Raw genomic sequence first — 21,827 nt, 5'->3', positions numbered from 1 at the left:
ATTAATATTAGTATTTTATTATTATTATTATTTGTATTCTTATCAGAATTAATTTTATTAATGGATTTTATTAATAAATTGATATCAATAATTTATTTAATATAACATTTATATAAATACATATATACTCTATATATATATAGTAATATACAAATACAATCAGTATTGTTTCTTATTTAGATTATTAGTATTAATATATATCTATTAAATTATTAAAATTCATTATATAATCAGAAAAAGGGAATTGATATAGTTCAAGTATCTACCAATTTGTTGTTAATCTTTGTTTCTGTCCCAAATCTGTTACCTATCGTAATCGTTCGTACCAATTTCCTATCAAATCGATTCTTTTTTATTTTTGGCTATATTCTTGATTGATTTTCTGTAAACAAGATATCACTATAAAATTAACAAATTATTCATGTATCTAGTAAAAATCATCTACTTCACATTCTCATTAACAAATATCAATTATAACAGCCTCTAATTTTTCGAATTCAAATAAATTTTTTTGAGAAACCCAGACGGGTTCTCTGTTCCTGAACCCAACTCATTTTAGCTCAAATTCGTTTGAATTTTAAAAATGTATTAATGCTGTTTTGTTAGGAATATATTGAATGATCTATCTGCAAAATTTCAGAATCTAATTCAAGTTATCGAGTTCCAATTTTTGAAGTCAAACGACTTGTTCATCTTAAAATTTGATTTCTGTGTGATGTTTCTGGATCAATGAAGGATTCAGAAAGTTTCTAGAGGAGATTTAAAAGCTTTTTCATGTTGAAGTGATAATCTAAAATGGTCTAAATCTTTGGATTGCTGTTTGAGTTCATATGCATAGTGAACGTCTGTTAACAGCAGAAATTGTATTTTATTTTGTTTAAATTAATCAAATCTAGTAATAAGAGTCGTTTTATGATTCATTATTACAACTTAAACCATTTAGAAGCTGAGCGTTTTGGTGATTAACACCTATATTCGAATCTGAAAGCTGGGAAGGAGAAGAATATGAAAAGGGAAAACAGTTTAAATCGGGTTAAATATTTTTGGGTTCTGTCTTATTTCAAATTATGGGCAACAGCCTAACGGTTTGAGCTGTTAGCGGGGAGTGAGTGGTCGTGGGTTCAAGACTTGGCAGTGGCTATATTTTTTTTAGAAAACTTTTACAATCTCTTTAAAGGTAGTAATATATTCATTATTATTATTATTATTATTATTATTATTATTATTATTATTATTATTATCAATTATTAATTATTGTTGTTATTGTTATGTTTATAATATTAATATTAGAATTATTATGATCATTAATAATATTAGAATCATTATTATTATTACTAATATTATACTAGTAGTATTATTATTAATAACTTTATAAGTATTATTATTATTAAGATTATAGTTAAATTTATTATTAAGTATTATATTCAAAATTAATATTTTCAGTATTACTATTATTATGATTAAGATTATTATTATTATCAAAATAACACAAAATGTTGTTATTATTATTATTATTATTATTATTATTATTATTATTATTATTATTATTATTAGTATTAGTATCATAATGTACTTATTAGTATTATTAGAATCATTATTAACATATGTATTATCATTATTATTATTAGTATTATCAATTATCAATATATCAAATAAAGATTTTCTATATAAAAAAGATATTATTTACATAAAACATAACTATATTAATATGTTTGTAAAATGAATCATATAGAGGTCAAGTACCTCGCGATGTAACCAAATGTAATGTATTCGTCCAGATGGATTAGGGCGGGTCACTACAGGTGGTATCAGAGCGGTGGTCTTAGCGAACCAGGTCTTGCATTAGTGTGTCTAACTGATAGTTATTTAGATGCATTAGTGGGCCTGGACTTTGATAATGCTAAAAACGAACATATATTTCATAGCATTATTCCTCAAGAAAGACAAGCTTTTAGTTGCAATTGTTCTATTTACAAGTGATATTCGTTTAAATAATAAAAGGTGAAGACAAAATACAGATTCGACGAATTGAAGACGCAAACGACCAAAAAGCTCAAAAGTACAAAAGACAATCAAAAAGGTTCCAATTATTGATAAGAAACGTCTCGAAATTACAAGAGTACAAGATTCAAAACGCAAAGTACAAGATATTAAATTGTACGCAAGGACGTTCGAAAATCCGGAACTGGGACCAAAGTCAACTCTTAACGCTCGACGCAACGGACTAAAAATTACAAGTTAACTATGTATATAAATATAATACAATATATAATTAATTATATTAATGATATATATATTATATTTATATATATAAAACCGTCGGCAGAGAAAACTCCAAGGACTGAGCTGTAATTTCTATCTCCGCGACTCGCGGAGTTTGAAGAGCATTTTGCCGCGAGTCGCGGAGCCCCAAAAATCAACTCTGGCTATAAAGCCAACCGAATTCTGATCAAAAATCATCATCTTTTTCTTCCTCTTCATACGTAAAATTTATATTTATATTTATAATTTATATTTTAATTTTAATTATAATTCTAATAATAAGGGTATGTTAGCGAATGTTGTAAGGGTGTAAGTCGAAATTCTGTCCGTGTAACGCTACGCTATTTTTAATCATTGTAAGTTATGTTCAACCTTTTTACATTAATGTCTCGTAGCTAAGTTATTATTATGCTTATTTAAAACGAAGTAATCATGATGTTGGGCTAATTACTAAAATTGGGTAATTGGGCTTTGTACCATAATTGGGGTTTGGACAAAAGAACGATACTTGTGGAAATTAGACTATGGGCTATTAATGGGCTTTATATTTGTTTAACTAAATGAAAGTTTGTTAATGTTAATATAAAGATTTACAATTGGGCGTCCCTATAAATTACCATATACACTCGATCGGACACGATGGGCGGGGTATTTATATGTACGAATAATCGTTCATTTAACCGGACACGGGAATGGATTAATAGCCACTAGAATAATTAAAACAGGGGTGAAATTACATTCAAGGGTAATTGGTGTAATTGTTAACAAAGTAGTAAAACCTTGGTTTACACGCAGTCGATAACCTGGTGTATTCATTAAACAAAGTATTAAAACCTTGTTACAATTCGAATCCCCAATTAGTTGGAATATTTATCTTCGGGTATAATAATAATTTGACAAGGACACTTGCAATTTATATTTATGACTGATGGACTGTTATGGACAAAAACCAGACGGACATATTAAATAATCCAGGACAAAGGACAATTAACCCATGGGCATAAAACTAAAATCAACACGTCAAACATCATGATTACGGAAGTTTAAATAAGCATAATTCTTTTATTTCATATTTAATTTCCTTTATTTTATATTTAATTGCACTTCTAATTATCGCACTTTTATTTATTTTATTTTATCGCACTTTTAATTATCGTACTTTTTAATTATCGCAAGTTTATTTTATCGCACTTTTATTATTCACAATTTCATTATCATTATTTACTTTACGCTTTAATTTAAGTCTTGTATTTATTTTATATTTTACATTAGGTTTTAACTGCGACTAAAGTCTTAAAATCGACAAACCGGTCATTAAACGGTAAAAACCCCCCTTTATAATAATAATATTACTTATATATATATTTGTATTTTTATAAAAGTAAACTAATATAGCGTTGAGCTTTGTTTAAAGATTTCCCTGTGGAACGAACCGGACTTACTAAAAACTACACTACTGTACGATTAGGTACACTGCCTATAAGTGTTGTAGCAAGGTTTAAGTATATCCATTCTATAAATAAATAAATATCTTGTGTAAAATTGTATCGTATTTAATAGTATTTCCTAGTAAAATAATAACTATTTTATATACACCTCGCTTAACATCAAGTTATTTTTGGCGCCGCTGCCGAGGAAACTCTTAAACGCCGGAAGCGCAACGCTAATATAAAAAAAAAAAGATTTTTAGTTACTTTTATTAAAAGTCGTTTTTGTAAAAATACGTTTTAAATATTCGAAAAATATAAAAAGAAAAACAAAAATATAAGCATTTTTAAGATTTTGTTAAATATTTAAGTTTTATAAGTTTCTTTATTTCTATTTTAGTTTATAAAAATATAAGTTTTATTTTAAAATCTTTTATTTATTTAAAAAAACAGAAAACATAAAATAAAAAAATAAAAAAATAAAGAAAAACGCGTAAAAATTGAAAGCTGTCAACAGAATTTCTGAACCCCGCGACTCGCGGGGTTTTCCTCATTAATCACCGCAACTCGCGGAGCTTCTCTGACACGCGAACAGGAAGCCCTAATCGAGCATTAATTACGGTAATTATTAATTATTATTATTTTACCCTAATTATTATTATTATTATTATTAGTTTTAGTTTTATTTTTACTTTTTATTTAATTTATGTATTTTGTTTAATTAGTTTTATTAAAATTGTAAAATTAATAGTTTAATAAAATAAATAATATAAAAATAATATTTTTATAAAAAATTGTACTTTTTACAACTTTTTGTATATTTTTATATTTTGTCCCTTTTTAATCGTTTTAGCGTAACTTTTGTATTTTTAGCTCATATTTAATTTTAAACTTAGTTTTTGCTTTAGTTATTTTTACTCCTAGATTTTTAGGCTTTGCCGTAGAATTCCTTAAGTGCTTTTTCTTTAGACTAAGATTTAGGTGCTTTAGAATTTTGCGACGCCTTTTTAAGTTTTAGTTTCTTTTTAAGTTATTTCCATTTGGGATTTAGTTTTTCCTGTAAGCTTTAATATTTTTAGACACCTTTTACTATGTACCAATTATCATTCCAATTATTAATTTCAATTTGCGATTATAATTTTAAGTTAGTTGTAGTAATAAGGTTAGGTTAGTAAAGTATTTTTAAGTTTTTATAAGTTTCTTTTATTTTTCCGTCACCTTTTATTTTTCAACCATTTTTTTTTTTTTTAACCTTTTTCGACGAACTCTTTTTCTCTCTTATTTCTCGCCATTCTAGTTTTTAGGACTTAGAATTTTTTCTACTTCTTATCTAAATTTCTTAAAATTACGAAAATTTATTTTAAGTGGTTAAATTGATAGACATCAAAATTTTCTGGTTCGTAGTAATAGTTGGATTTGTACGTGGACCGGGTTATTGGAGCCAAACAGTCCTCAATTATATTGAGACCAAACGAATCCTGCCCCTCTGCTGCATCTTTTGGCTATTCGAAACGTGGGCAAAATCAGAAAAGTCTATTGATTGGATAACTTATTATAATTTTTCTTTCCTTTTAAAAACTAATAGGATATTCAGTGAATGCACCGAGCAAGACGTTCATCACCTTTTGTACGTTCACCACCTGTAACTAGATCAAGACATTTAGCAAATATAACCGCCGTTGATTTTTCTTTAGAATCGTCATCCAGTCAACCAAGTACTTCAGTTCAAATTTCCGATAATCCATTTTTTGAACCCAACCTCACAATTGAGAATCCAGAGAATATTCAGGAACGGTTCATAGATCCTGAACCATTAAACTTTCCTCCGGAACCACCAATCATTCAAACAGAGATTGTTGAGGAACGAACCATTAAATCAGAATCATCTAGTGATACCGATTCAACAAATTCAATTATGGAGAATCTGGAACCTTTAAGTATGGAAGACCGAATGAGAGCTAAACGCACTGGCCAAGGTCACGCAATTACTCATCCAGACATTAATGCGCCAGATTATGAAATCAAAGGACAAATTCTACACATGGTGACTAATCAATGCCAATTTAGTGGTGCGCCGAAGGAAGATCCAAATGAACATCTACGTACCTTTAATAGGATCTGCACACTATTTAAAATACGAGAAGTGGAGGATGAACAGATATATCTCATGTTATTTCCCTGGACTTTAAAGGGAGAAGCCAAAGATTGGTTGGAATCGTTACCTGAAGGGGCGATTGATACATGGGATGTTTTAATTGACAAATTTCTTAAACAATTCTTTCCTGCATCTAAAGCCGTAAGACTTCAAGCAGAAATTGTTACGTTCACACAAAAGCCAAATGAAACTCTATATGAGGCGTGGACAAGATATGGAAAGTTGTTAAGAGGATGTCCGCAACATGGTTTAGACACCTGTCAAATAGTACAAATATTCTACCAAGGATGCGACATCACTACAAGGAAAGATATAGATATAGCAGCTGGTGGTTCTATTATGAAGAAAACCGAAACTGATGCTTACAAAATTATTGATAACACTGCTTCCCACTCACATGAGTGGCACCAAGAAAAAGATATCATTAGATCATCTAAAGCAGCTAGAGCCGATTCTAGCCATGACTTAGATTCCATTTCCGCAAAGATAGATGCTGTGGAGAGACGAATGGAAAAGATGACTAAGGATATTCACTCAATACGAATTAGTTGTGAGCAGTGTGGAGGACCACATTTGACAAAAGATTGTCTCAGTATTGAATTAACAATGGAACAAAGAGAGAATATTTCATACATAAACCAAAGGCCTGGAAATAATTATCAGAATAATTATCAACCGCCAAGACCGATTTACAATCAAAACCAGAATTATAACCGAAATATTCCATACAACAACCAACAAGGTCCTAGCAATCAACAAGTATCCAATAATACTTACAATCAGCAAAGACCGAATTTTCAAAACAAACCACCACAACAAACCGATGATAAAAAGCCGAATTTAGAAGATATGATGACGAAGCTAGTTGAAACTCAAACACAGTTTTTCACATCTCAGAAACAAACCAATGAACAAAATGCTCAAGCATTTAGAAATCAACAAGCTTCTATTCAAAATCTGGAACAAGAAGTAAGTAACCTAGCAAGGTTAATAGGTGAAAGGAAACCGGGAAGTCTACCTAGTGATACAAATACTAACCCACGAAATGAAACAGCTAAAGCCATTACCACAAGAAGTGGTACAACACTTAAACCACCTGAAATACCTGTAACTTCTGATGAAACTATTCCTACTCCACAAGAACCACAACCTGATCAAGATAAGGAAAAAGAACCGGTAGTTGAAAAGGTTAATGAAGATAACACAGTTAAGGATAAACCTTATGTTAAACCATACCAACCACCACTTCCTTACCCGAGTAAAATGAAGAAAGAAAAACTTGAAGCCGAGCAATCCAAATTCTTGGATATGTTTAAACAAATAAATGTAAATCTTCCTTTCATTGATGTAATTTCAGGAATGCCTAGATATGCTAAATTCTTGAAAGATCTAATCACAAATAGAAAGAAAATGGAAGAACTCTCGGCTGTTACTATGAATGCTAATTGTTCAGCAGTGCTGTTGAATAAGATACCAGAAAAATTATCTGATCCAGGAAGTATCACAATTCCATGTTTTCTGGGTAGTCTTAGTTCAATAGAAGCATTGGCAGACTTAGGTGCTAGTATAAATCTAATGCCGTATTCACTATACGCTAAACTAGACCTTGGAGAATTGAAACCAACCAGAATAAGCATACAACTAGCCGATAGATCAATAAAATATCCTAGAGGGATAATGGAGAACATGCTAGTTAAAGTTGGTACTTTAGTATTTCCAGTAGATTTTGTTGTTTTGGACATGGAAGAAGATTCTCAAGTTCCTCTCATATTAGGAAGACCATTCTTAAACATGGCTAAAGCAATGATAGACGTGTTCGGTAAGAAACTGACCCTAAGTATAGAGGATGAGAGTGTTACCTTTTCAGTTGATAGAGCAATGCAACAACCACAATCTGCAGATGATACATGTTATTATATTCAAACTATAGATGCACATGCAGAATTATTAGAAGAATTTCCAGAATTACAAGGAACAGGAGAATGTTCTTTAGGAGAAGGTAATGAACCAATTGATGAAGCTGAAATGTTAGCTACACTTATAGCTAATGGATATGAACCAACAACAGAAGAAATTCAAATGCTAAAAGAAGAAGACAGATATCGATATAAATCATCGATAGAAGAACCTCCGAAATTAGAGTTAAAGCCACTTCCAAACCATTTGGAATACGCTTATTTACATGGTGAATCTGAATTACCTGTAATAATATCGTCTTCTCTTACTGAAAATGAGAAATCACAACTCATTTCTGTGTTGAAAGCTCATAAACCAGCCATTGCATGGAAGATTCATGATATTAAAGGAATAAGTCCTTCGTATTGCACACATAAAATCCTTATGGAAGAAGGTCATAAAACGTATGTGCAACGCCAACGAAGACTAAATCCTAATATGCAAGATGTAGTTAAGAAAGAGATTATTAAACTGCTAGATGCAGGTTTAATTTATCCAATCTCTGATAGTCCATGGGTAAGCCCAGTTCAATGCGTACCTAAGAAGGGTGGCATGACTGTCATTACAAATGAGAAAAATGAGCTTATTCCTACTAGGACTGTAACAGGATGGCGTGTATGTATTGATTATAGAAAATTAAATGACGCCACCAGAAAAGATCACTTTCCCTTACCTTTTATAGATCAAATGTTGGAAAGATTAGCCGGAAATAGTTACTATTGTTTTCTAGATGGATTTTCCGGATATTTTCAAATTCCAATAGCACCCGAGGACCAAGAGAAAACCACATTCACGTGCCCTTATGGTACTTTTGCTTACAAAAGAATGCCATTTGGACTTTGCAACGCCCCTGCAACCTTTCAAAGGTGTATGATGGCGATTTTTCATGACATGATAGAAGAATGCATGGAAGTATTCATGGATGACTTTTCAGTCTTCGGTGATACATTTAAATCATGTCTAGTTAATCTGGAACGAATGCTAATTAGATGCGAAAAATCAAATCTAGTACTTAATTGGGAGAAATGCCATTTCATGGTTAAAGAAGGCATCGTTCTTGGACATAAAATTTCAAAAGAAGGGATTGAAGTGGATAGAGCTAAAGTAGATGTAATTGCTAAACTTCCACATCCCACTAATGTTAGAGGAGTTAGGAGTTTTCTAGGGCATGCCGGTTTTTACCGACGTTTCATAAAAGATTTTTCTAAAATTGCCACTCCTATGAATAAACTCCTAGAAAAGGATGCGCCATTCATCTTTTCAGATGAATGTATCAAATCTTTTAATATTCTTAAAGAAAAACTCACTAATGCGCCGATCATGATAACACCAAATTGGAATCTACCATTTGAACTAATGTGCGATGCAAGTGATTTTGCAATGGGAGCCGTTTTAGGACAAAGGATTGAAAAACGATTTCAACCTATATATTATGCTAGTAAGACATTACAAGGAGCACAAACAAACTATACAACTACTGAAAAAGAACTCCTTGCTATTGTCTTTGCTTTTGACAAATTTCGATCATATCTCGTTCTAGCAAAAACGGTGGTCTATACCGACCATTCTGCTCTTAGATACCTATTTTTAAAACAAGATGCTAAACCAAGATTAATCCATTGGATCTTACTCTTACAAGAGTTTGATATTGAAATCCGAGATAAAAAAGGAGCAGAAAATCTCGCCGCTGATCATCTTTCTCGTCTTGAAAATCCCGAATTAGAAGTTCTGAATGAATCAGCCATACAAGACAACTTTCCTGATGAATATCTATTGAAGATAGATTATAAAGAAATCCCATGGTTTGCAGACTATGCAAACTACTTAGTTTGTGGATTCCTTGAAAAAGGATTATCGTACCAAAGACGAAAGAAATTCTTCAGTGATATAAAACACTATTTCTGGGAAGATCCACATCTGTTTAAAAGTTGTCCCGATGGAATAATACGCCGATGTGTATTTGGAGATGAAGCTAGTAAAATTTTAAACCATTGTCACACAGGACCAACAGGAGGGCATTATGGGCCTCAACTAACAGCAAGAAAAGTTTATGAAGCTGGATTCTATTGGCCTACAATTTACAAAGACGCACACCTTCTTTGCAAATCCTGTGATGCATGTCAAAGGGCCGGAAAAATAAGTCAACGTGATGAAATGCCACAAAATGTCATCCAAGTATGTGAAGTATTTGACATTTGGGGTATTGACTTTATGGGTCCATTTCCAAAATCTCATAATAATCTATATATACTCGTAGCCATTGATTATGTATCTAAATGGGCGGAAGCACAAGCTCTCCCAACTAACGATGCACGAGTTGTAGTCAACTTTTTAAAACGTCTTTTTGCAAGGTTTGGAACACCGAAAGCTTTAATAAGTGATCGGGGTACTCATTTCTGTAATAGTCAACTTGAGAAAGTTCTTAAAAGATATGGAGTAACTCATAAAATCTCCACCGCATATCATCCACAAACAAGTGGACAAGTTGAAAATACCAACCGAGCTTTAAAACGTATTCTAGAGAAAACCGTAGGATCAAATTCGAAGGAATGGTCCATTAAATTGGAGGATGCACTCTGGGCTTTTAGAACAGCCTACAAAACTCCAATTGGAACCACACCTTTTAGACTTGTTTATGGAAAAGCATGTCATCTTCCAGTAGAAATTGAACACAAAGCATTTTGGGCTTTGAAGACATGTAATCTTGATTTACATGAAGCCGGACGTCTACGATTAAGTCAACTAAACGAATTAGAAGAATTAAGACATGAAGCATACGAAAATTCGTTAATCTATAAAGAAAAAAATGAAGAAATGGCATGATAAAAGAATCAGAAGTTCAAAAGAATTTAAAGAAGGAGACAGAGTTCTTCTTTTCAATTCACGATTCAAGCTATTTCCTGGAAAATTGAAATCAAGATGGTCTGGACCATTCATAGTCAAAAGAGTTTTCCCATACGGAACGATAGAATTAATAAATTCAAAAGGGATTGAATTTAAAGTCAATGGTCACAGAGTTAAACATTACATACATGGTCCGATGGAAGTCGACAACGAAGTTAATCACAATTTCGACACTACAGCTAACTAAGTGTGGGGAGAATCAAGTCTTTAAAGGATAATATATATTTATGTTAGAGTTAGATTGTCTGTTTTCGTGTAGTTCTCGAAAATGGAACACGTATGGTCTTTCCCTAGCAGACCCTAAAGAACTAGTCTTCTCCCCCCATTCTGAATTTTTATTTTTTTTAGGTTTTTACGAAATGAAGACTGCCTGTGAACTAAACCATGGTCTAATGCTACACGCTTTGATCACTAAACGTAATAATGACATACTACCGAGTGAATTAGTATCAGTAATCAGAGAAAGAATGGACGGAGTTAGAAAAGAATCCAGATGCGAAGATAATAAGTTACAATTTGGTAAAGGAAAATCAAAATCCGCAGCGAAAAGAAGAGCACGACACCTAGAACGATGTCACAAATGCGGAAAATGGTCACATGAAGGTAAATGTTCAAATAATCAAACCTATTCAAATACCGAATTTGTTACTTTATGCAGAGACGGACCGTTCATATGTTTAGAAGAAAAGACACTGAATGCTCGAGGTTACGCCTTTGGAGCCATGGAAAACCAATTAAACCGACTATCTTATGAATGGAATAGATCATATAACTAAGATCTATTTCACAGGTATGTCTGTACAGTTTTTATTTTTTTTATTTTTAACCTTTTGATAATAAACGCTAATTTGTTCGCTAAAAAGTATTAAATTGGTATTAAATAAAATTAGGTTTGGCGACCGAAATTATTGATATCATTCAAAAATTTATTACATCACTGCGAAATTTAACGTTTATTCTTAAGGTATAAATATCTTTAATCAATCAACCCAAAATATTTCAAAAATTCGTCATGAGTTAAATTAGGTCTTGGAACCGAAATTTCTTTACCGAAAAGAGGGGCGCATATTTTTGATAATATTTGATTGATTAAAGTGGGGAAAAAAAAAAAAAAAAAAGATTTTTAATTTTATTTTTACCATATTTTTAAAATTAATATTTAAATCTTAAATTAATATTGTAAACTTTGTAAAAACAATATATTTAAAATTGTAAAAATTTGAAAAATTAATATAAGTTTGTTGTGAATTTTTAATTTTTAAAAAATGAAATTTTAATTTTATGCATTTCAAATTTTAAGTTTGGTGTGAATTTTTAATTATTAATTTTTAATTTTGAATTTTATATTTAAGTTGTGTGAATTTAAAAACAAAAATTTACTTTATCTCATTAAGTTAAGAATATGATTTTTAAATTCGTCGTAAGTTGAAGACTAGGTCTTTGAACCGAAATTGCTTTACCCAAGGGAGGGACGAGAACTTTTATTATCATTATTTTTAATCTTATTGATTTAAAGTATTCCAAAAATATTAAAAAAACCCCAAAAATCTTAGCTTTTAAAACAATCGCTACAAAAAGACAAATTTTAAAATTTTGTCGAAGGACGGACTAGGACATCGATCCGAAACGACCTCGTCCTAAATAACAAGGGAAACAAAATTTTAAAATTAATTTCTTAATTGTTTTCAAAAGTTAATTTTTATAAAAAAAAAAAAAAAAAAAAAAAAAAATACCAAACTCCGCGACTCGCGGAGTTTAGAGCTTAAATCTCCGCGAGTCGCGGAGATACTAAAAACCGGAAAAAAATATAACTGAACAACAGATCAGTCCCAACTCCCCCACACACAAAACAGAAAAATACTGCGAAAAAAGAACCCGAAAAAACCCGAAAAACACCCCCAAAAATCACAATTTTTAACCGTTAATCACCAAATTTTTTGCTAAAATCATGTTGAGAAGGATGCTATCTAAGAATTACTCAAGAAAAACGGTAAATTTCTACACCTAAACACCATTTAATTCGAAATTAGGTGTTCTTGAGCTATTTTTTCCCCAATTTGATTTTGATGCTTTTTAGTGTAATTAGACTTAAATTGTTTATGTATTATGCTTGTATAACCTAGATTGATGCTGTTTAACATGATTAGAAGCCTTAAACTTCAAATTTTGAATAATCTAGGGTTTGTGTTCTTGAGCAAATTTGGGGCTTTTTGATATAAACAGGTTATGGCCGATTTTTGTCATGAATTGTTGCTAAATTAAGTAGTGTAACATGTCTAGGTAGTTAAATGATCCAAACTTTGAGCCTAAACATGATTTTGAGAATTAAAGTGGACTTTTTCAAGTCTAAAATTCATGAACTTGATTTTTGAAAGATAATGCCATTTGAGACTTGTTTGATTGCTAGTAATGATTATTTTGACATGTTATTTGAGTTGAATGCTTATGAACTTGGCGAAAATTTTCGTATATGCTTATTTGAAAAAGTGTAGATTTGATAAAAATGTGAAAATAAGCTTAAGTTTGATATAAATTGATAATGTCATTGTAATTATTTTGATTGATGATTTTGCTGACACTAATGCATATTTGGATGCACAAAATTTGTGTTTGATGTGTTTTGCAGAATGAAAGGGGTGAATCTTCATCCCAAGCCCGCCATGCTCCTGCTGAGAATTTGGAACAACAGGAGGTGGATAACTACTACAAGCAGGATGTACCTCATCCAGTCATGACCTTTTCCGATATGCATTTGGAAGAATTGCACCCGAACCTGAGATTTGACAGACTTTGGATAGATTATCCAAAATATCAACGGGGTTTGCATACTCTTCACTCTAAGGTTGTTGAGGTACCGAGGGTCATAGAATGGGGACCCTTAGAAGCTGTAGAATTGGCCGGGCCAATTAGGGAATTACTTGTACAGAGGTATGGTAATTCTTCTTTTAATGACTGGATATGTTTATTCACCATACGCAGACCTGTATATAAAGTATGGTGTGAAGAGTTGTTATGTAGTATAGAATTGAATGATCGGGTAGCTAGTTTAACCGATCGTTCTTTTATTAGATTTTTGTTAGGCGGTTCGATGCGCCACATGTCTTTACTGGACATGGCTCAGGCTTTACGTATATATACGCCTGAGGAGTTAGCGTCTGCCGATTGTAGAGGATTGATACTAAACGGTAGAAGGATAGATGAGAATTTTGATACACACGGTGTGTGGAGTCAAATGACAAGCCATCACCGTTTCAAAGGGGGAAACTACTCTTATTTGGATATAGATAGAGCCGAATTAAGAGTAATACATAGGTTTTTAGCTAATTCGATTACAAAAAGGGGTAAAAACAAAGAAAAGGTAAATGAACAAGATTTGTTTTACCATATGTGTATTCGAGACCCACAGAGCGCTGTAAGTATACCATATTGTGTGGGTTATTATTTATCAGCTATGGTTCGGGGGATGCGACCACATAGCATAATAGGAGGTGGTATTTTTATTACTTTGATTGGTGAATATCTCGGTGTGGATATAAGTCGGGGGGGATTATTACTAGAAGAGCCGGAACCCCGCGATACTATAGGTTTAAATGTATACCATGGTGCAAAAGTTTTGAAGAGGCGAAATAACGCCGCAGTACGATACCATGGTAGACATCCACAGGTGGAGAGAAACCAGCAACAAGGTAATGTAGGAGGGGGGAATGAGATGCAAGAAATGCATAGGTTTATAGCTTCTCAGGAATACGAAAATGCTAGATAGAGAGCATTTGAGGATTGGCAAGTTCATCAGAACCAGATCATAGCGCATTGCCAACATATAGGTAGAAACTATATTCCTACACCGAAACCCGTCTTCCCTCCTTGGTCTATAGAGATGCAGCCACCATATCCTACGTATGACCCTGCCGAAGCATTCTATAGCACTTATGGTTATGCCTGGAACCCCTATTGGTACCAATATCATCCTTAGTTTACTTATTATTTTTTATTATTTTGTAATTTGTAATTATTGATATATTTAATATTTTTGTTAATATTGTAATCATTTTTATAATTATCTAACTTTTATTCTTAGATTTTAATAATTTTTGAATGTGGGGTAATAAACCAAACTTCAAAAATATGTATATATGTTTGCAGTTTATCTTATGTACACAACAGGGTAAAACAACGCATTTTCAAAGACTGGCATTAAGTTCAGCAAAAGCAACTAATTTTGACGACAAGATGCAAAATATATGTGAAATAACAACAAGACGGAATGAACAAATGATGTGCACCATTTATCATTCAGCAAACAAACGCCAATATATTTGGAAACTTTGGTAAAAATTTAATCATTTTCACACAAATCACCCTCAATAATTTAAATTGTTACTGATTTCTTGCAAATGAGGGCATTGCAAGATCTTAAGTGTGGGAAGGGGTTAAATTCTTTCGGATTTTAAAATTTTTATATTAAACACTTGGTTACCATTAAAAATACTAGTAAAGCAGTAGTTGTATTAGAATCTAGTGCTCTCTGATAAAAAAGAACAGCCCTAGTCTTATATACTGACTACCCAATTCTAGTAAAAAATTTTCAATTAAATGAATTCAAATCATGTTTATACATATTTATGAACGATAAAACTAGGTTTTAACACCGAAATTATTGTTACCTCGGAAAGGACATAAATTGAGAAACAAATTAAAATGTTAAAATTCATTTAAAATGGAATAGAGGACGATAAAAAGAAAAATAAAAAGCCAAGTGTGGGAAAATTTACCAAGTTATTTTAAACATATGTCACATATATCTGTAACAAATAAACTGAAAATACTTTTGCTTTGGACTAAACTAAACTGTTTTACCCGATGAAAGAAAAGAAGAGATGGATCTACACGATGAATCAATTCCATCATTAAAAGGAAGTCAAGTCTTCCGAAAAAGACACGCGCTTCTTGATTTAGGTCATGAAGTTGTCGTCCAGACCAGCTGTAGGTTGACGAAAAATCTAGAAAAGTCATCACTAAAATCAGCAGGAAATCCACGGACCTCAGCATTAAACAGGGTCGCCAAGTGGTCAGATTTATCCTAACCATGAGAAGGATTTATCTCGTACAATGGGGGGGGCACCATGCAAATTAGCTGGATAAGACTAATGAATCAGATCCCCAGAAAGGATAATCTCCTTAAAGATTAAAAATCAGCTTTTAAGACTGATATTACTCAATCCTGGAGATTGACCTTAAAGATTGAGAATTACAAACTCATGGAATTCAATGATATCTAAACTCGAGCTTAAACGAGAAAATATTTTGATCAAAATTACAAACCGATTTGTTTTCTGAAAACCCTATTTTCAATGCGTTCATTACCATTGAACGTAAAATCCTAGGAATTCACCTGGAATTCATTAGGTCACCTGAACCAAATCGGGTGTCAACCGTAAGAACGGTGGTTGCATAGTGGTCAAAGACAGGACCTTGTGCCAGACCGAAAAATTATAAGGGTGAGCTTTACTATTGCTCCTACCAAGGATAGTAATTGCGTCCGACACGTTATAGACCATAATCAAAAGCATGTCACGGGACATTGCCTTAACAGTTGCTTATTCAACGCATTCCTTTCAACCGGACGGTAGTTTGCCGAAAGGTAATATACGGAACAAGTAAACTGGATGTGTTGCTTTTCTAATACAAGGTTAGCAAGTGGGTGACACAAAACCGCAAGTTTTGAGCTAAAATTTTCAAATCTGAAACCCACCAAACCCACAAAAATATTTTGCAAATACCGGTAAAGGGTTATTCCGGAAAACTTATCTAGGGTAAAAACTAGATTTCAAAAGATCAAATGTTTTCATAAAGATCCAATTTCCTTAATGGATCTAAATTTTTATAGTCATGTGGGACTGTAAACCGTATCGTTACTACCATTGTTTATACCGCCGTATAGAAATCACTGATGTACAAAGTGTGAAGAATAAAGAAGTGATTCTAGTATTTCAAGACAATATTGCTTGAGGACAAGCAACGCTCAAGTGTGGGAATATTTGATAATGCTAAAAACGAACATATATTTCATAGCATTATTCCTCAAGAAAGACAAGCTTTTAGTTGCAATTGTTCTATTTACAAGTGATATTCGTTTAAATAATAAAAGGTGAAGACAAAAGACAGATTCGACGAATTGAAGACGCAAACGACCAAAAAGCTCAAAAGTACAAAAGACAATCAAAAAGGTTCCAATTATTGATAAGAAACGTCTCGAAATTACAAGAGTACAAGATTCAAAACGCAAAGTACAAGATATTAAATTGTACGCAAGGACGTTCGAAAATCCGGAACTGGGACCAAAGTCAACTCTTAACGCTCGACGCAACGGACTAAAAATTACAAGTTAACTATGTATATAAATATAATACAATATATAATTAATTATATTAATGATATATATATTATATTTATATATATAAAACCGTCGGCAGAGAAAACTCCAAGGACTGAGCTGTAATTTCTATCTCCGCGACTCGCGGAGTTTGAAGAGCATTTTGCCGCGAGTCGCGGAGCCCCAAAAATCAACTCTGGCTATAAAGCCAACCGAATTCTGATCAAAAATCATCATCTTTTTCTTCCTCTTCATACGTAAAATTTATATTTATATTTATAATTTATATTTTAATTTTAATTATAATTCTAATAATAAGGGTATGTTAGCGAATGTTGTAAGGGTGTAAGTCGAAATTCTGTCCGTGTAACGCTACGCTATTTTTAATCATTGTAAGTTATGTTCAACCTTTTTACATTAATGTCTCGTAGCTAAGTTATTATTATGCTTATTTAAAACGAAGTAATCATGATGTTGGGCTAATTACTAAAATTGGGTAATTGGGCTTTGTACCATAATTGGGGTTTGGACAAAAGAACGATACTTGTGGAAATTAGACTATGGGCTATTAATGGGCTTTATATTTGTTTAACTAAATGAAAGTTTGTTAATGTTAATATAAAGATTTACAATTGGGCGTCCCTATAAATTACCATATACACTCGATCGGACACGATGGGCGGGGTATTTATATGTACGAATAATCGTTCATTTAACCGGACACGGGAATGGATTAATAGCCACTAGAATAATTAAAACAGGGGTGAAATTACATTCAAGGGTAATTGGTGTAATTGTTAACAAAGTAGTAAAACCTTGGTTTACACGCAGTCGATAACCTGGTGTATTCATTAAACAAAGTATTAAAACCTTGTTACAATTCGAATCCCCAATTAGTTGGAATATTTATCTTCGGGTATAATAATAATTTGACAAGGACACTTGCAATTTATATTTATGACTGATGGACTGTTATGGACAAAAACCAGACGGACATATTAAATAATCCAGGACAAAGGACAATTAACCCATGGGCATAAAACTAAAATCAACACGTCAAACATCATGATTACGGAAGTTTAAATAAGCATAATTCTTTTATTTCATATTTAATTTCCTTTATTTTATATTTAATTGCACTTCTAATTATCGCACTTTTATTTATTTTATTTTATCGCACTTTTAATTATCGTACTTTTTAATTATCGCAAGTTTATTTTATCGCACTTTTATTATTCACAATTTCATTATCATTATTTACTTTACGCTTTAATTTAAGTCTTGTATTTATTTTATATTTTACATTAGGTTTTAACTGAGACTAAAGTCTTAAAATCGACAAACCGGTCATTAAACGGTAAAAACCCCCCTTTATAATAATAATATTACTTATATATATATTTGTATTTTTATAAAAGTAAACTAATATAGCGTTGAGCTTTGTTTAAAGATTTCCCTGTGGAACGAACCGGACTTACTAAAAACTACACTACTGTACGATTAGGTACACTGCCTATAAGTGTTGTAGCAAGGTTTAAGTATATCCATTCTATAAATAAATAAATATCTTGTGTAAAATTGTATCGTATTTAATAGTATTTCCTAGTAAAATAATAACTATTTTATATACACCTCGCTTAACATCAGACTTCGACCGTGTCTGCATGTCAAAAGTTTTGCTTATCATTTCGTGTCGAAAATTACTTGCTTATCATCCTTAAAATTCTAGACACATCTTACTGCCTCTATTGCATAGATAGTGTATAGATCAATTCATATCTTAGCGTATCTGTTATTGTTCCCTTTGCCTGACAGTTTTCGTAGATTCCTCCGTAACTTATGGGATTTTAGTATTATATATGCATATGTAAATTATGTATTGCAGGGTACTAATCTACCTATAATCTATTTCTTATCGAAAAATCCTTTATTCAATCGTACTAAATGGAACTCACCACTAGTTCAAGTCCCTCATATTCCGATATGGAGTTTCACCTAAGCTCCGGAAGCAGCGTCACCAGAATGAATCAACCAATCATCCATCCCCAATTCATCTGATGGGTTCGTAGTCGACTTAACCGATGGAGACGAGAAGAAGGCAATCCTTTCCACCCACCAACCTGCACTCTCGACGATGAACCTGAAGCACTTACCGCGAACCTGTTCGTAATACCATTTTCTCTCTCATTTCCAGAGTATCTCGTCATGATTATATACTATCTCAAATTCTGGATCTTATTCATCCGCTTGTTATGACCGACAATCATTCCAGAGTAATCGAAGAAGTCAACGAACTTCGCGCTCAAGTAGTAACTTTGGAGAATATGGTGCAAAATTTACCAGCTTCAGTAACATCACCGGCACCAAAAGTACCACCAACATCAATACCAGTATCACCAACAACCTAAGTTTCAGCATCACACGCCTCAACATCTCATTCTATACCTCGAGCATAATCATCGTTCTACATGACATTCTACATTATTTATCTTCGTTCGACATGGCAATTATATAATCTCTAATGTTTTAGAGCTTATATATTCTTGTTCTAACGGTAAATCAAATGAGTTTAATATCATATTGACTCATTAAATCCATGATTACATCTGAAGAAAATATATATGTATATATGTTTTCATAAGGGTTGTAATTAAAATTTCTTTGTACAAACTGTTAATGGTGAAAATATTTTAACGGGTAGGTAATACCCGAGGAATATTTAGATTTCACATTAATAAGTTACACTGTACATTCTTCGAATCTGCTTCAACAGTCATTTACTATCCTACTTACATCCACAGATATACGTATCCATTCACCACAGAATATCCATTTTCATTCAATTTCATATTTGGATTTTGAATTATCAGAATCCAACAAGTGGCATAATGAAGAAAACATTTGACAAAATAAAATTTGTTAGAAACAAACAAATTAACTATGAGAAATTCTGTTAAGAATCAACGCTAACAAAATCCTAGCTAACTGTTCCTAGCTAACTGTTAATTCCTTATTACATTTATTTATCGCAATTTAGTTATCGCAATTTTAATTCTCGCACTTTTATTTATCGTCATTTAATTTCTGTTATTTACTTTACGCACTTTAAAAATCGCGACACGTATACAATGTTTTGACATATCATATCGACGCATCTATATATATTATTTGGAATAACCATAGACACTCTATATGCAGTAATGACCGAGTTAGCTATACAGGGTTGAGGTTGATTCTACAATAATATATATATACTTTGAGTTGTGATCCAGTCTGAGACATGTATATAACGGGTCACGACATGTGTTAATTAATTCGAATATTATATATTAAACTATATATGAATTGTTAAACTACTAATTGTGGACTCCTAACTATGGACTAATGATATTGGACAATTAAAATAAATTAAAATATTGATTATAACATATGAAACTAAACCTTTCTTCAAGTTTGCCACTTGATTTCATCTTAAACCTCATTTGTATCTTGACGATTACAGTCTGCGTTCAAACCTTTCATGATTCTTGAAAACACCTCAATCTAGAGGATGAACCAACCGCAATTCATCTACAAGAAGAAAGATTTAAGCAATAATCATGCATCTGAAGAACTCTCAGAAACGGAGTAAACATTTAGCACATAGCTGTGCTAATTCCTTTAGCATTATTATTACCGAAAATAACTTGCAACTCCTGTTCGAGATAGTCAGTTTTGTCACAGCTCCAGCAAGTCAACTCCGATTTTTCGTTCGAAACAATCTTATTATAACCTTGCTAAATACAATTGCCCTTTTATTGTTACCAGGAAAAACTTTTATATTCCACCTTTATGACCACAGACGTAACAGTAACCTCGTCGCTCCTTGGCTTAAATCTCTCCGAAAAATTACTATACTTATTTATTAAAACCCTATCATGTACTCATCGACATCTTGTAACGATATTTGCCATACCAAATACCAGGAAGCATTAATCATTAATTCTCAAATTTCGCAGCATTCCTACGTCAACCATTATATATCTATATATAACGTATATCTTCTGGACTGATGAATTTCAATTCGAAACCTCTGAATTCCTGAAAAGCACTCTAGCTTACGAATCAGATCTCTGAGCTCTGAAAAAGCTGATGAAGCAGTGAAAACTGAAGACTGTTTAAACAGTCAAAAGTTTGATAATAAAGAGCGACATACTGAAAAAGCTCAAAAGTTTTGATACTGAAAAACTGATTGAGCAAACTATGAAGGAGACCAAGGACAAATACAAGGCCCGAACTCTGTATTTAAAGAATCCCGATGATTCTATTTCTGATGAAATCTTTAGCGAATACCTTACTCCTTAATTGCTCTAAATCATTATGAATGAATTTCTTCATCATCCATCGATATTAGAAATTCTAAGATATCATCGTATCTTTCATTATAAATATCCTCGATATTTCTGAAGATATTTTCATAACTATTCCTATCTGAAATCATTTATCTCTTCGTGATATCATTGTTATATCAGAAAGGAAACTATTTTAGTTTCTAAATTCTGAAAAATTCGAATTTAAAATTTGAATATTTTTGAAGTAGTGTTGAGAACTGAAGTATGAGTTAGTATAATATAATGACACTTGATCACCGTGATTATATTACAGTAAGTCATGCTGAGTTTCTAATGAAACGTGATGATTCACAGACCATAACATCATCATGTGCCATGTTACACGACTCTTACATTCTACCTAATCTCCAAACATATTG

The sequence above is a fragment of the Rutidosis leptorrhynchoides genome, chromosome 9 (genome assembly GCF_046630445.1).
Source record: "Rutidosis leptorrhynchoides isolate AG116_Rl617_1_P2 chromosome 9, CSIRO_AGI_Rlap_v1, whole genome shotgun sequence".
NCBI lineage: Eukaryota > Viridiplantae > Streptophyta > Magnoliopsida > Asterales > Asteraceae > Rutidosis > Rutidosis leptorrhynchoides.
Note: the sequence above shows the minus strand (reverse complement) of the source record.